Source organism: Oncorhynchus kisutch, linkage group LG25, assembly GCF_002021735.2.
Source record: "Oncorhynchus kisutch isolate 150728-3 linkage group LG25, Okis_V2, whole genome shotgun sequence".
Classification (NCBI taxonomy): domain Eukaryota; kingdom Metazoa; phylum Chordata; class Actinopteri; order Salmoniformes; family Salmonidae; genus Oncorhynchus; species Oncorhynchus kisutch.
The window spans coordinates 10,584,223-10,598,977 of NC_034198.2; the positions used below are offsets into that span (position 1 = coordinate 10,584,223).

Below are 14,755 nucleotides of genomic sequence, written 5' to 3' on the forward strand. Positions count from 1 at the left end.
TAGGTTTCTGCAAAGAAGATATTGAGTTGTGCCTTTTTGAGTTCTCTGAGGAGGAAACACAATTCAGACAACAAGTAAAGACTACTTTATCCCCCTTTACTTTATTCTGAGTCAGTCGTAATGCTCTGGTCTTTTGATGGACCACCGAAGAGAACTAGGACTAGCTTTTTATTTTATTTCCATGTATTTCTTTTCCCTTGCTGTCTTTTTTAGTGCTGCTTTTATGTCCTATAATTGGAGATTAAATCAGAGCCAAATAGCTTAAAGGTTGCACGATATACACTAAATATACAAAACATTAAGAACACCTGCTCTTTTCATGACAGACTGACCAGGTGAATCCAGGTGAATGCTATGATCCCTTATTGATGTCACTTGTTAAATCCACTTCAGTGTAAATTAAGGGGAGGAGACAGGTTAAAGAATGATTTTTGAGACATGGATTGTGTATGTGTGCCATTCAGAGGGCGAAAGTGCAAGGCAAAAGATTTAAGTGCATTTGAATGGGAAATGGTAGTAGAGCCAGGTGCACCAGTTTGTCAAGATCAGTAGACAACAAAGATCTAAGTGCACCGGTCCATGCAAAACGAACTGGCACACTCAGATCTAGCATGGTGTGGGGATCGAATAAGCAAGCTACAACCACTCCATTAACACTAAGTGATAATATTTGATATAATATAATATTTTTGGCTGAGACAGAATAAAGAAATCACAGGATATGGTCAGGTAATAAATGACCTTCATTCAAAGTGACATATTTTTTAGGTCTCTATATGATGTTGGTCTTTACTGTCTTTTGTGGACAGTGGATTCACTCCTGCTGTGTGTAACTCACTTGTGCGTTCATCTCCTGACGTCACATTTCCGAACGCTTTTCCGGCATGACTTCGATCAAATTCGGAAAAAATATTAATTTCTCCCAAAATGTAAAGTGATACAGTATGTCGTATTGGGACTTTTAGTTAGGAGGATAAAACCAATCAGCAACCTAATTTTGCCATCTTCCCTTTAATCACACAAGTCAGCTCTTTTTGCTCATTTACCTCACTTGTCCTTCCTTGTTTTTCTCTTAATTTAATTTATTGATTTATTTTAATGTGATTATGCACATTAAATCCAGCTTCATATCTATCAATGCATAGGCAGAAATCCCTCTCTCTCTCTCGGCTCATTAAACTGCTTTAGTAATTGAGAAGATGGCTTTAGGACTCGTCACAAAATTGGCTGCACACTCTCTGGACATGCCGTTTGTCAGCTTGTCTCAGGTCTTCCTATCTAAAAGTCCCTTGTTTTGTTAGTGAATATCATGGAGGCCTAACATATTATATATTGTAACATATATTATTCACTTTGATTGACATGCAGGGCCAACTACAGGGTGTGCCTTAATACCAGTCTTAGATCTAAGCAAAAAAATATTATTAACAACTAGAGACCAACAAAGTTTGTAATTAAGGACTTGGTGGACTGTATATTCTTAGGTTTGGTATTGCTTAATGTGTTCGCTCCCAGGTGCTGATCCGAACACAGACGAGACAGGTAATTTACAGTTGAGGTGGGTTTAATGAAGATGAGGATTCACACATTATTGGGCACGATGGCATAGGACCGTGTAGGATGTAGCATGGTGTAACGGTATTTGTCGTCTGAAGAAGAGGAATCATCAGAACAAAGCGCAGCATGGTAAGTGTTCATGCTTTCTTTATTAACACTATAACAAAATAACAAAGGGAATAACCCAAACAGCCCTGAAAGGTGCAAAACACTAAACAGAAATGTACTACCCACAAAAACCCTGTGGGGAAAAGCTACCTAAGTATGGTTCCCAATCAGAGACAACAATAGACAGCTGTTCCTGATTGAGAACCATACCCGGCCAAAACAAAGAAATACAAAAACATAGAAAAAGAACATAGAATGCCAACCTAAATCACACCCTGATCAAACCAAAATAGAGACATAAAAAGCTAGTAGGCACTTCAACGATAGGGCTTGATTGACAGCTTGTATTAACCAACTTGTTTGAGTGTAGTTCTGAACGTAAAGGGTACAATAGTGAATGACAAACATTAGCTACAGTGCCTTCAGAAAGTATTCACACCTAGGGCTGTTGTGGTGACCGTATTACCACCACGCCGCCGGTCACGAAGGCAGTCAAATTCCACGTGACTGTTTAGTCACAGTAATTAGGCTTCTCCAAGCTCTGATGCTGCTGATGGTCCTTAGTAGCCTACAAAACTTGCTAACTGCCTGGCACTCAGCACTCTATAGTCCCTCTAATCACTCTGACATCAATGCAAATGTAATCGCAAATCTAATCAAACACTTCATATAAGCTCATGTTGTGCAACAATTCTTTAGGCTATGCAATTGCGTGAGGAATACCGTAATAGCCTCTATTAGAAAGAGAAGGGTCCTATCAGCTTTCTATAGGCTAGGCCTACAATATTTATTTCTCAACTTTCCTAATATTAAGCACATTGGTTATCTTTACAAAAGGAGTATAGCCTACCTGGCTGGCATGAAAATGAACCACGGGAAAAGTGTCCTCCATTTGCTATTTAAGTGCATATATATAGCAAATGGAGGACACTTTTCCCGTGGTTCATTTTCATGCCAGCCATATATATAGTTGCGTACAGCAGGTCAGCCACCAGGGGGAGACTCGTCAAGGCCTGGTGACAGATGGAGTCCACATCACAAGTGATGTTTCCCTCTGCTGGACGTGTCAGGTCTAGACAGGCTCTCTGGCCAGTACTAATTGGGGCTGATTGTGGTTGGAGAGTAATCAAGGGGCTGATTGCTCACCAGCTGGACGAGGCCCATAAAACTGCCAGAAGGGCGGCACACAGGAGAGGGGACTGGGGGAAGAGAGGTTACTCGCATATAGTCGTGCTCAGTCCCAGGGATAATGGAAAGATCTTAGTTTCGTTCCCCACAGGAAACAGCAAGACCTGGAGCCCAGAAGACAGTGTCCTGGAGAAGGTTTCCTGGTGGAGACCTATTTTTTTATATTTTTGTTTGTTGTTTAAATAAACACCCTTGAAACCGAGCTAATTCAACTCTGTCCGTGTCTGATCTATGTAAGTGTCTTGACCAATCTCCCTGGTCTGCCACAAGTGGTGGAGAATGCGGGAATTCTGATAACGTGGTCGGATCAGGGTTGATGTTTACGCAGCATCAGCATGGATGAGTTGATACTGTAGCTCAGTTTGTCCAGGCCCAACAAGCACAACTGGCGGTTCAGGAACGAACGCTGGAGGAACAGCGGCTACAAAATGCCCACCTCGTTGAGGAAATCAGGAAGCTACAAGGAGGAGCGCCTACTGAATCACATCCAAACCAGTTTTTAATCAAGGTAACAGAAGACGACCACATCAAAACATACCTCTGCACATTTGAACGGACTGCACTACGGATGGCCAATGCCAAAGTGGGCAAGTCTGCTGGCCACGTTCCTCTACGGGAACACCCAAAAGGCGTATTGGGACCTTAACGACGAACAGGCGGCTAACTACGACGGACTCAAATGGGAGATACTCAGCCGCTGTGGGTACAGCCTGGCCCATCGGGCCCAACTGTTCCACAACTGGAGGTTTGTGACCGACGCATCTCCCCAAGCCCAGATGAGCAATCTACTGCGCGTCACCAGGGCATGGCTCCTAATCAACGTATCCACCCTCTCCATTCTAGACAAAATGTTCCTGGATAGCTTCTTACGGGTGCTGCCCCACGACATGAAGAGTGCAGCGAGTCTATGCACGCCCCAGACATTGGAATGCCTTCTGGAAGCAGTGGAGACGCATTAGAACACTGAGGCCCTGCTGAGAGGGAGCCGGGCCGAGTCGGGGATCCATTCAAGGGGACGGAAGGACAGCCCCATTGCTGTATACCCCGAACCGACAGTCGGCAGGGCCAGAGTGCTGCAGATCCATGGACAGACTGCTGCGGGAGAGGCGACCAGCCACCGACGACCCCAGGTTGATGGAGACCAAAGGAGGTGTTTTGAGTGTGGCGCCGGTGGAACCTTGCCTGGATTTGCCCGGCTTGAGAGGAGTTGATGCCATCAGCAAGCCCCGGAGGCAAGTTGGGCCACGCAGTGAACTACGTAGCCTCCTGTTATGTATGGCAGCAGGGGATTTGGAAACCCCAACAGATTTACCATTTGAACCTGTTGAAGAAGTGGACGGGAGGACAGCCTTGGCTGTGTTATGGTCAGGACCCATGACATCCCGAGCAATGAGGACCTCGACCCAGCCCAGAAGCAAGCGCTCAGGGAGCTCGTTGATCGGAACACGGCGGTGTTCTCCGAGAAGCCGGGCCTCACAACCCTCATTGAACACCACGTCTGCACCCTGTCTGGAGTAACAGCACGAAAGCGGCTACATTGGATTCCTGAGGCGCGAAGGTAGGCCCGTAAAGCAAGAAGTAGAGGCTATGCTGAGGATGGGGGTTGTCGAAGAATCCCACAGTGCATGGTGCAGCCCCAGCGTGTAGATGCCCAAACCGGGCGGTAGCCTACGCTTCTGTAATGATTTCCAGGGTGTGGACGACATCAGCTTCAGACGACATCGGACGACATCAGCTTATTCGACGCCTACCCCCATGCTGAGGGTAGACGAGCTCATCGACCAATTGTGAAAGGCCAGGTACATCAGCACCCTCGACTTGAACAAAGGATTTTGGCAGATACCTTTGGCAGCCTCCTCCCGGGAGAAGACTGCGTTTTCGACACTGGATGGATTATATCAGTACCGGATGGTCAGTAACAGTCAAACGTTTGGACACCAACCTAAGGTTTCTTTATCTTAACTTTTTTCTACATTGGAGAATAATATATGACATCAAAACTATGAAATAACCAGCCACCCTTTGCCTTGACAGCTTTGCACACTCTTGGCATTCTCTCAACCAGCTTCATGAGGTAGTCACCAGGAATACATTTCAATTAACAGGTGTGCCTTGTTAAGTTAATTTGTGCCATTTCTTTCCTTCTTAGTGCGTTTGAGCCAATTAGTTGTTGTGAGGAGGTATGGGTGGAATACCGAAGATAGCCCTATTTGGTAAAAGACCAAGTCCAGTTCGATTCCCGGGACTATCATTACATAAAATGTCAGCTACATTAAATATTATTATCACCTTATCAAGTCATTCACAGCGCTTTATTAAAAAGTGTAATAGACTGCTGAGATGGTATTAGATAAATAAGTTGTTTCATCTTTCCTATCGTGATTCAAAATATTGTAATGTTCAACCTAAACCAGCTATTTTCATGCATTTTGGATACACAAAATTGGGCTCTAGAATGTTCAGATATTTTCTGTTCAATAGATATGAATTTGCCTGACTCTTTACGTGCTCTAATATCATAGGCTAATTTATTTGGGACTAATTGACCACCTGATTAAGTGGAAACTCAAAAAACATAAACTCAAAAAATATAATACCCACTGCTAGTAGTCACATATTAACCTAACGCTAAATGCAATGTCCCAAAATACGTTGCAGCCTACCGCCCAATGGGGCCTATGCACTCACAATGGCCAATGTGCATTTTGCATGCTCAATATCTCAAAGCCATATCAAATAACTTGTTTGTAAATTAGTTGCTATTGAACTCAAATTGAGAGTTTATAAATAAAAAAGTATACCTACAGAAAGCTGAGAACCTCCTCCCTCCAACTGTGACAACAGGATAGCTCTATTTTCCCCAATTGGATTTTAAAATGTTATAAAATCCAAATAAATATTTGCCCCTGGGAAAGTAGAACGTTAGTGGCTTGCTTGACACAGCAGCAGTCCCCAGCAACGCAGGCACAGAGGTGGTAGGCAGACACTTTCATGAGGATAATGTACTTTACTGTTTGACCAAATCATGGCTTTAGCCTCCTAAAAAATACATTTTGAGGTAACCATGTAGAACGAGAGCAATACATTTTTAAAAAAGGCCGCTAAAGGTTGCAAAATACGACTAAATGGTCGGATTCTGGAGCCCTGTGATGAACTTCTACTTAACGATATGATAACTAGCAGCTGTTCAAGTGATTTAGACACAGCGCAACAGTTTTCATTCTCAGTAGGGTTACCATAGATGGACTGAACTCATTTCTATAGCCCTTCGTTTTCATCTAGCCAGCCACACACACACACACACACACACACACACTGTGATGACGTGGTGTGATTTGTGTTGTAAAGTGTTGTTGTACCTCAACAGATGGATAGAGGGATAAAAATGAGAGGTAGTGGAAATGACATTTGTGCAGTATAATCTTGCTTTCCTCTCATCTTTTCAATCCAATAAACCTTCTCCTCAAGTACACAGACAATACTGCTATTTATAAAAGGTTTGAAAAGTGACTGTATATTGAAACATGGCAAACTGATTTTTGTCAGAGCTGTATGCAAATGTTTATTCTGCCAGAAATTACAAGCAGAAATAACCTTTATGCAACAGGTTGTTTTCCATATCACTGTTCTTCTGACATTGTTTTGGAGGGCTTCTGTGTGAATAGCCATGCTCTGACTATCAGCTAGCCATTGACGCTCCAGAGTTAGCTGCTTGCTAGCTGCTAGTGATAGCTAGTTACCAGCACAAGTAAGCTGCAGCTTTGTCCAGCATGAGGGAGATTGGTTGAATATGAAGTCCCTCTTGTCTAATAAACACAAACTGTTTAATGCCAGCCCATTGACGTACATCTTGCAATCATTCAGAATTGTTTCCATTTGAAATAGATTTGGGTTGTGATTGACACACCCTTCTGCTGGCAGGGGTTCCTATTGAATGATCACTGAAAACACTAGGCTTGATTATATAGTTTATTGACATGCTAATAGGCCTGAAGTTCTGGTTTCATGGTAATTTATAGGATGATAAATTACACTGACCAAAAATATAAATGTAAATTCTTGGTCTCGTGTATCATGAGCCGAAATAAAAGATCCCAGAAATGTTCCATATGCACAAACATGCGACCTGTCAATCATTGAGTTCAACTCAAGTTGACATTTTAAAGGTGCAGAAAAAAACAGTACTTAAAATGGGACGCTGCATCCTTATCTGGCCGGTGGTTCTGTCCAGGTGTGTTAGTTTGATGTTTGTGGATAGCATATCATTGGGACATACTGAGCATTTCACTTTTGCCAAGATAATCCATCCACCTTACAGGTGTGGCATATCCAGAAGCTGATTAATCAGCATTATCATTACACAGGTGCAACTTGTGCTGGGGACAATAAAAGGCCACTCTAAAATGTGTCATTTTGTCACAACACAATGACACAGATGTCTCAAGTTTTGAGGAAGCATGCAATTGGCATGCTGACTGCAGGAATGTTCACCAGAGCTGTTGCCAGATAATTGGATGTTAATTATTTCTCTACCATAAGTCTCCAATGTCGCTTTGGAGAATTTCTCAGTACAGCCAACCGGTGTCACAACCGCAAACCATGTGTATGGCGATGTGTGGGTGAGTGGTTTGCTGATGTCAACGTTGTGAACAGAGTGCCCCATGGTGTCTTTGGAGTTATGGCATAGGCAGGCATAAGCTACGGACAATAATAGCAATTTCAATGCCCAAAAATAATGTAACGAGATCCTGAGGCTCATTGTGAGGCCCATTTTTTTAATGGTATCTGTGACCAACAGATACATATCTGTATTCCCAGTCATGTGAAATCCATAGATTAGGACCTAATGAATGTACTTCAATTGATTGATTTCTTTATGACCTGTAACTCAGTCAAATCTTTGTAATTGTTGCATGTTGCGTTTTATAGTTTTGTTCAGTGTAGATACTGACCGATCCAATACAGAAAATATACTGATCCTTTACAGACTCTAGATCAATTGGAGCAGGAAATGTTATTACAGTATGTCCCAATGCTACCCACAAACTAACACACCTGGACAGAACCATCGGCTAGGTAAAGATGGTGTCCCATTGTAAGTACTGTTTTTTTCCTGCGCCTTTAAAAATGTCACCTTGAGTTGAGCTCAATAATTGACAGGATTTCCTCTTCTCTGCAGGGGCTAATCAAGATGCTGGAGGGACCTGACGTGCATGGACTACCACTACGAGGTGTGTGAGCGGGATTCTTGAGTCTGTATGCGTGTGTTTGTGTGGGCTCAGTGCAATACAGTTACCGCAATGCTTGTGGGCAGTGCTTGTCGTTGGCGTCAGGACTTTCCCATGGCCTGTCCTGTGCTGGGTCGTCCTGAGAGATCAGGCCAAGGCTGATGATCTTTATCAATCGCCTGCCATCCCTAACTGGATTAAACAAAACTACCTTATCTTCCCTTACCTCCTGTGCCACGCCATTGGATCGACTGCTCTTGTCTGGCTGGCTGTGGACAGACCAGTGCTTCCTCAAGCTAGATATTCTCCTTAGACAGGGCTCCCCAGGACGAAAAATAAGCTACACACACCTAAACGTTCAATTGAAACCAATTGAGGTCATGGTTTAAGACGTAGCCCTGGCTAAGAAATATTGCTTCTGTTAACTTAGTGGGTGCCAAGACATTTCTTAAAGTACATGATGGGACACAGCTCTGAAGAACCTACTGTATTGGGAACCACAATCTGCCTCAATGTTTGAATAAATCATCCCTATAGAAGAGGACACCACAATACTGTGTCATCTCCAGACTAACCCACACAGCTTGGAGTATCTCGTCTAATGACAGAGACCAGGAATACACAATGTCTCTCTGGAGACTGAATGGTCTGGCTGACTGTGGCTTTTTATTGCCTTGGAAAAAGTCCCTGAATGGTTGGTCTACTGTAGTTGGGCTTGACAAACTCTACTGATGCATGCATACTTACTGTACTGACATGCTTTTGGTAGAACTTACCCTCATACACAGATCTAGGATCAGCTTCCCCTCACCAAATACTAACCTTAACCATCAAGGGGAGGACACAGTAAGCTGACATTGGATCAGTGCCTAGGGGCTACTTCATCTTACACCACTCTGACAAGCTACAAAGATTTTTCTGAGACTAAATATTGAAACTAGGAACCTCACTACCTTGGACAGTAACTTGTATGGTACAGTACAGTAGGTTCCCTTCACTGGACTATACAGGTTTTGGCATATGACAAACCCATTCTCAGTCTGTTAGCCCTGGCCTTCAGTACTCTGCTTTGGGCTGTTCGCCTGCTGGGTGGATTACCCATTAAATGGGAAACATGTTTATTTTCTTTGGTCAACATGACTTTGAAGACGCTGCTGTAGCAAGTTATAGGCCATAGAGTCATGATATAAGGCACAGACCAGCTGAACCTGCTACAGTTGATTTGAGTTAACTTTGTGGTCAATGGCTTAATTTGCTGTCCTATAAGGTGGACAGAGTGGGGTCGGTGAAACATTGAACATACATCAAAATGTCATGGCTAAATTTAAGCATGATGACTACCTGGTCTAGTATGGCTCCCAATTTGTGGGATTGATTTTCTGGTTTATGTTCCTATCTGTCGTGTAAAGTTCCCCATTCTTATTTGTGGGTTAGTGTTGTTTTTGTGTGTTTGTTCATATGTTTTTTTAAAGTGGATAAGTGTGTCCATGTACATTTGTGTTACTGCTCTACCCTATCAGTATTGTCATAATAGTCCATGACCCAGACCCCTAAATTTGGTCCGTCTGGCTCACTTGGAAGGTCTATGTCCCTAGAGTTGGAAAATATGTGATAGCAGTGCATCATTTGAAGCTTTCTCTGGTTATCACCCCCCCCCCCCCAAATATGCCCCCACCCCCATCCCAGCAACCACCCTTACTCCAGGCTGGTTCTCTCATGGGATTCCCTAGGTGTGAGGTGTGGAGGGATGCCTGGCACCTCACAACACCCCCTTACCACCCCCCTGTCTATGCCCTATTAACTCAAAGGAACCTCTGTCTGTGGACCCTCACACCTATCTGAAAGTCTGATGTCGGGGACAAACAGGGGTCTATTTCAGGCCCATTGAGCCCCTGGGGCAAGCCCCCTGTTATAGATTCATCAGCCTACATTATATAAACTTTGTCAGGGCTTCACTTGGAGGCTAATGGGTTTCTGGCAATAGTGGTCAGCCAAGTGAAGCTGTATGGATCAGAGACCGTAAATGAACGCCTTGTAGAATTTGACAAAAAGTGTTCAAAAAAGAAAGGAAACATTCCAATAGTATTTGTGTTTAAACTGGATTTCCGTGTGTAACATGGGTTTATGGAAAATCTTATATGGGAGCCTGAGGACTCCATGCAGGCAGTCAGACTCATATCCCCATCTAAACATTGACCTGCCAGCTCCAAACCTGTCAACACCCCCAGGGGTAAAGCAGATTTACACCCCTCCCCCCTACCGGACTCTGATACACTGCTCCCTTTCAGCCTCCAAACTCCTGGCAGGGCCACCGAGCGCAATGCATCCTAGGTAGGAAGACTGCTGAGGCTATAAGAGGCTGGCGGAGTGGGTTGGTGGGTGGTGTGTTTGTTGGTTTGTTTGCTGTGTACACGCTGGGGTTGTTTGGTTATCTGAGGTTGCAGGTTAGGTACACTAGGCTGTCTGGGGGTGTGCTGGAACACACACACACACACACACACACACACAAACTCCAGCCCAGTCTGGCCCTGCACTGAAACAGCCCTCTCAGGACATTTCTATAAGAGGCACCAAATTGACTTAGCTCAGGAAACCACCCTGAAGGTGTGGTATTATAAAAATAAACCATGTTGTTTCCCCACACCATTCTGTCCCGTGGTTTTATGCCAGAACAATGAGGGAAAAAACAACTTTTGAGCTATTTTGCGTTTATGCTCAGATACGTTTCATGTTTGTCACGCAGGTTGGCATTTATTGTCTGCAGAGTGGTCACTAACTGGCCACAAAGTCATTCAATCAGATGTGAACCTTAACCACACTGCTAACCCTAATACCTAACTTTAAATTTAAGACCAAAAATATAATTTAGGTTTTTATACATTTTTACATATACAGTGGTTCCTCCTTTCAAAGTTGTGAGCTTACACCGCGGGACTTAGAGGTACCCAGCGTCACATCTTCATTACTCCAGACCACCACAAGGGGAAGTTAGAGCACTCATTACACATTTGGGTCCCAAGGTTTTTATATGACCGATCATATCGAGTGGTTCCAATGGCGAATTTGACGCAAGCCACACGTCCCTGGTGACCTTCTTCAGCAAAGATGTCTGACAAAGCATTACGGGGGAAGCAAGTGTAAGTAGTTATAACGTCATAACGAGTCAAGCAAAAAATGTACAATTGAGAGGAATATGTTAGTTAGTGTAGAGACAAACCATTGTGCATATTTTTTTTGTCATAGAGTTCATTTAAGAAAATTGATATTTAGCAAGTTTTTTTCAGTCATGTCCAACTCCATTCTTTGAATGATGCTGTGTCTGCGTGTATATATTACAATTATACACTTCAACAGTGTTTAACCACTCCTGCTCCTGGGACATCAATGATTACACATTGTAACTATGCAATAGACTATAAACATGATTTAAGTAAAGGCTGATTTTGTAATTCATACTGTATATACAGAATAAAAAACAGTACATCCTGACAGCATGCCCACAAGCGTGCTGAATGACGCGTGGAAGAGAGCGAGGGACCAGATGGGGAGTAACAATTTGCTCTGAGACCAGCATAATAATATGATGAAACAAGCAGGGAGCAGGTGTCGAACCCTCAACATTCTAGCCTGAAGTCCAGCACGCTATCAACTGTGCCCAAATTTATTATTTGGGATTGTGGCCGATTGTGGCTAAAAACACTTTATCAATTGGAATCTTTAACATGTGGAAAGGGGAAAAGTACTATTATTCATTTTTCACAAGCGTAGCAGGATGGGCTATTATCTGAACAAAAGACTATTCAACCTTTTCTAAAGAATTGTCTAATAGCCCAGCTAGGTGTGAACCTCCCCCCCCCAACTTGCAACAAATTTGTATCTATCTTTCCACATCTAACAACACACGTATCTACCTACAAATGGTTAATGTTCTGATAAAAACAATTTATATATATCACGGTAGGACTTCATTGTAAATAAGAATCTGTTCTTTCCTGACTTGCCTAGTAAAGGTTCAATTTAAAAAACAACTGGCAGCAACCGCAGCGCAATCAATAGGAGGTGATCAGTGGCTGGTGCTGAAAATATAGCTAACTTGTTATGCAAGTGTTGCACAGCAACAGATGGAGAAAACCTACACCAGTCGAGCAATTCATTTCAACAATAATCTTCATTTTATTTTGACTTTAAAAACAAGAAGAGGGCTTAACTGGAGTCTATTTCTTCCGAGCCTAGACCTATATAAAATGACTTAACTGGCTGAGGTAGGCTCTGAGGCTTAACAGCCTGATAGAAGTAGGATTTTTTTTTATTAGGCCTACTTACAATTGCATCTGGTCAAAAATGTAGCATCCTACATAAAATAATAATTTAAAGAAAAAAAGTCTGCACGCTCGAACTAAAACAGTGTAACTAATAATTAAAGGTGCACATTTGTAAATCCCAAACTCTAAAAGTAATTGTATAGGTAGATACAAATTATGTGTGACACAATAAAGAATGTTACAAGATGTAAACAAGATGCTGTGTTTTTATTTACAGTAATGATGGACAAGTGGAGGTATTTTGAAAACAGGGTTTCAAACACTTGTTTTTCATCACTTGTAGCAGGTGTCGCCCATTATGCAAATGTTTCCTATTAGCAGGACAATAGACTTTTTATAACCCGGCTATTGTTGTGAAAATCCTTCAACTTGAAAAGTATTCGATGCTTAAGTACTCTAAAGTGTTACATTTCTAACTCAAACAGCAGTACAGTATTTATTAAACATATTTATGTTGTCGTTAATAAAATGAAATAATGAGAAAAAAGACTTTCAAATGCAAATGTTTATATAAACTACATTTTATTTGCACTTCCACCAAGCAAACAGGACCACAGGTAAAACCTTGCTGAGATGATCAATGTATTTGTTGCATTGTTGTATCGTCAGTTTCTCTAGCCAAAACATCTTGATGGCCTTGACCAATTAATCTTTGCTTGTCGGCTTGGCAGAGTTACGGATGAATGTTTTCAGTTGATGCCGAACATGTTTGATTGGGTTTAAATCAGGAGACCTACATGAAGAGATGAAAAAGTATTTTTTCGACATACTGTTATGCCTATCGAAGGTGTTGTAGGTCTTTTATATACTGTGTATATATATATATAAAGCATTTCTTACCGAGCCTTTCCATAAGTCCACGCAAGTTTATTCAACTGTCTTCTGACTGCAATTAGAGCGATGTTGATGCCGTGCCGTGATGCCAACAGATTACAGATTGCCTTTGCCAATCACTCATCCTCTTCATGAATATAAGCAAGTAATGTCTGCTAAATAATCCATTTAGGTTTCTCCAGAAATAAATCATTCGAAATAACAAACTGGCTTTATTTACAAATTAGTAAGAATGTCTCACCCCATGTTCAAGAATTGCCTTTTTCGCCTCCCGGGTGGCGCAGTGGTCTAGGGCACTGCACAGAAGTGCTAGCTGTGCCATCAGAGACTCTGGGTTCGCGCCCAGGTTCTGTCGCAGCCGGCCGCGACCGGGAGGTCCATGGGGCGATGCACAATTGGCCTAGCGTCGTCCGGGTTAGGGAGGGTTTGGCCAGTAGGGATATCCTTGTCTCATCGCGCACCAGCGACTCCTGTGCACGCTAACCAGGTCGCCAGGAGCACGGTGTTTCCTCCGTCACATTGGTGCGGCTGGCTTCCTGGTTGGATGCCCGCTGTGTTAAGAAGCAGTGCGGCTTGGTTGGGTTGTGTTTTGGAGGACGCATGGCTTTCGACCTTCGTCTCTCCTGAGCCCATACGGGAGCTGTAGCGATGAGACAAGATAGTAACTACTAACAATTGGATACCACGAAATTGGGAATATTGATTTAACCCTTTCACACGTATCATCACACGGGTGTGATCGTTCTACAGTGGTCCCTGAAGAGTACAATCACACGTGAATAAAATAGTAAATATATCAATAATACGACACCAAAAAAATTCTGATAGTGATTTATTGATATAAATGGCGCGTGCAGGCAATCAATCACGTAACCTCTCACTCCCACTCTGAGCCATTCAGTGCCATTCAGTATGTGGCTAATGAGCTAAGCTGTAGCATTAGCAACGTCTTTCAAAAGGAGACAACTCACAAATGCGGAAATTCTGGCGATGTAAAGAAATTCTGACAATGAGTCTGAGTCTGAAAGTCAGGAATCAGATTTTGACAGTGAGAGGACCGCTGGTCCACTGACAAAGTCCCAGTTCCCTTTGAAGATGCTGGTGGTGATGGAGGCAGACCGACAGTGGATGAAGTACAGGAGTTCTGTGGTAGCTGGAAGGCTGCCAGCCATTTCACCCCTCCTGGCCCTGCTGTTTGCTTTGATGGGTCCCAGTCTGGAGTGCAACGCCCCTTGCCATTTCCATCTGAGGCAGAGTGCTTCAAGTTGTTTCTGACAGAGGAGCTGGTGGGAGACATTGTAGAGACCAATCGCTACAGGAGAAGCTACAGGAGAAGAGAGAGCCAGGAGTGGGGTTGGGGTGGGGTGGGGGGGGGGGGGGGTGGGGGGGGGGGGGGTGGGGGGGGGGGACCACAATTAGTGAAATGTATACATTCCTGGTGACACTCCATCTCACGGGGTTAGTAAAGAAGAACTCCCTGAGAGAATACTGGAGCAGAGATCCTATGTTTGCAAGTCC

General features: G+C 43.2%; 1 pseudogene; it reads left to right on the top strand.

Annotated features, from left to right (window-relative positions):
• The window catches only part of LOC116357430 (lipase maturation factor 1-like), a 50,155-nt pseudogene that overhangs the window by 25,775 nt on the left and 9,625 nt on the right, over positions 1-14,755 (top strand).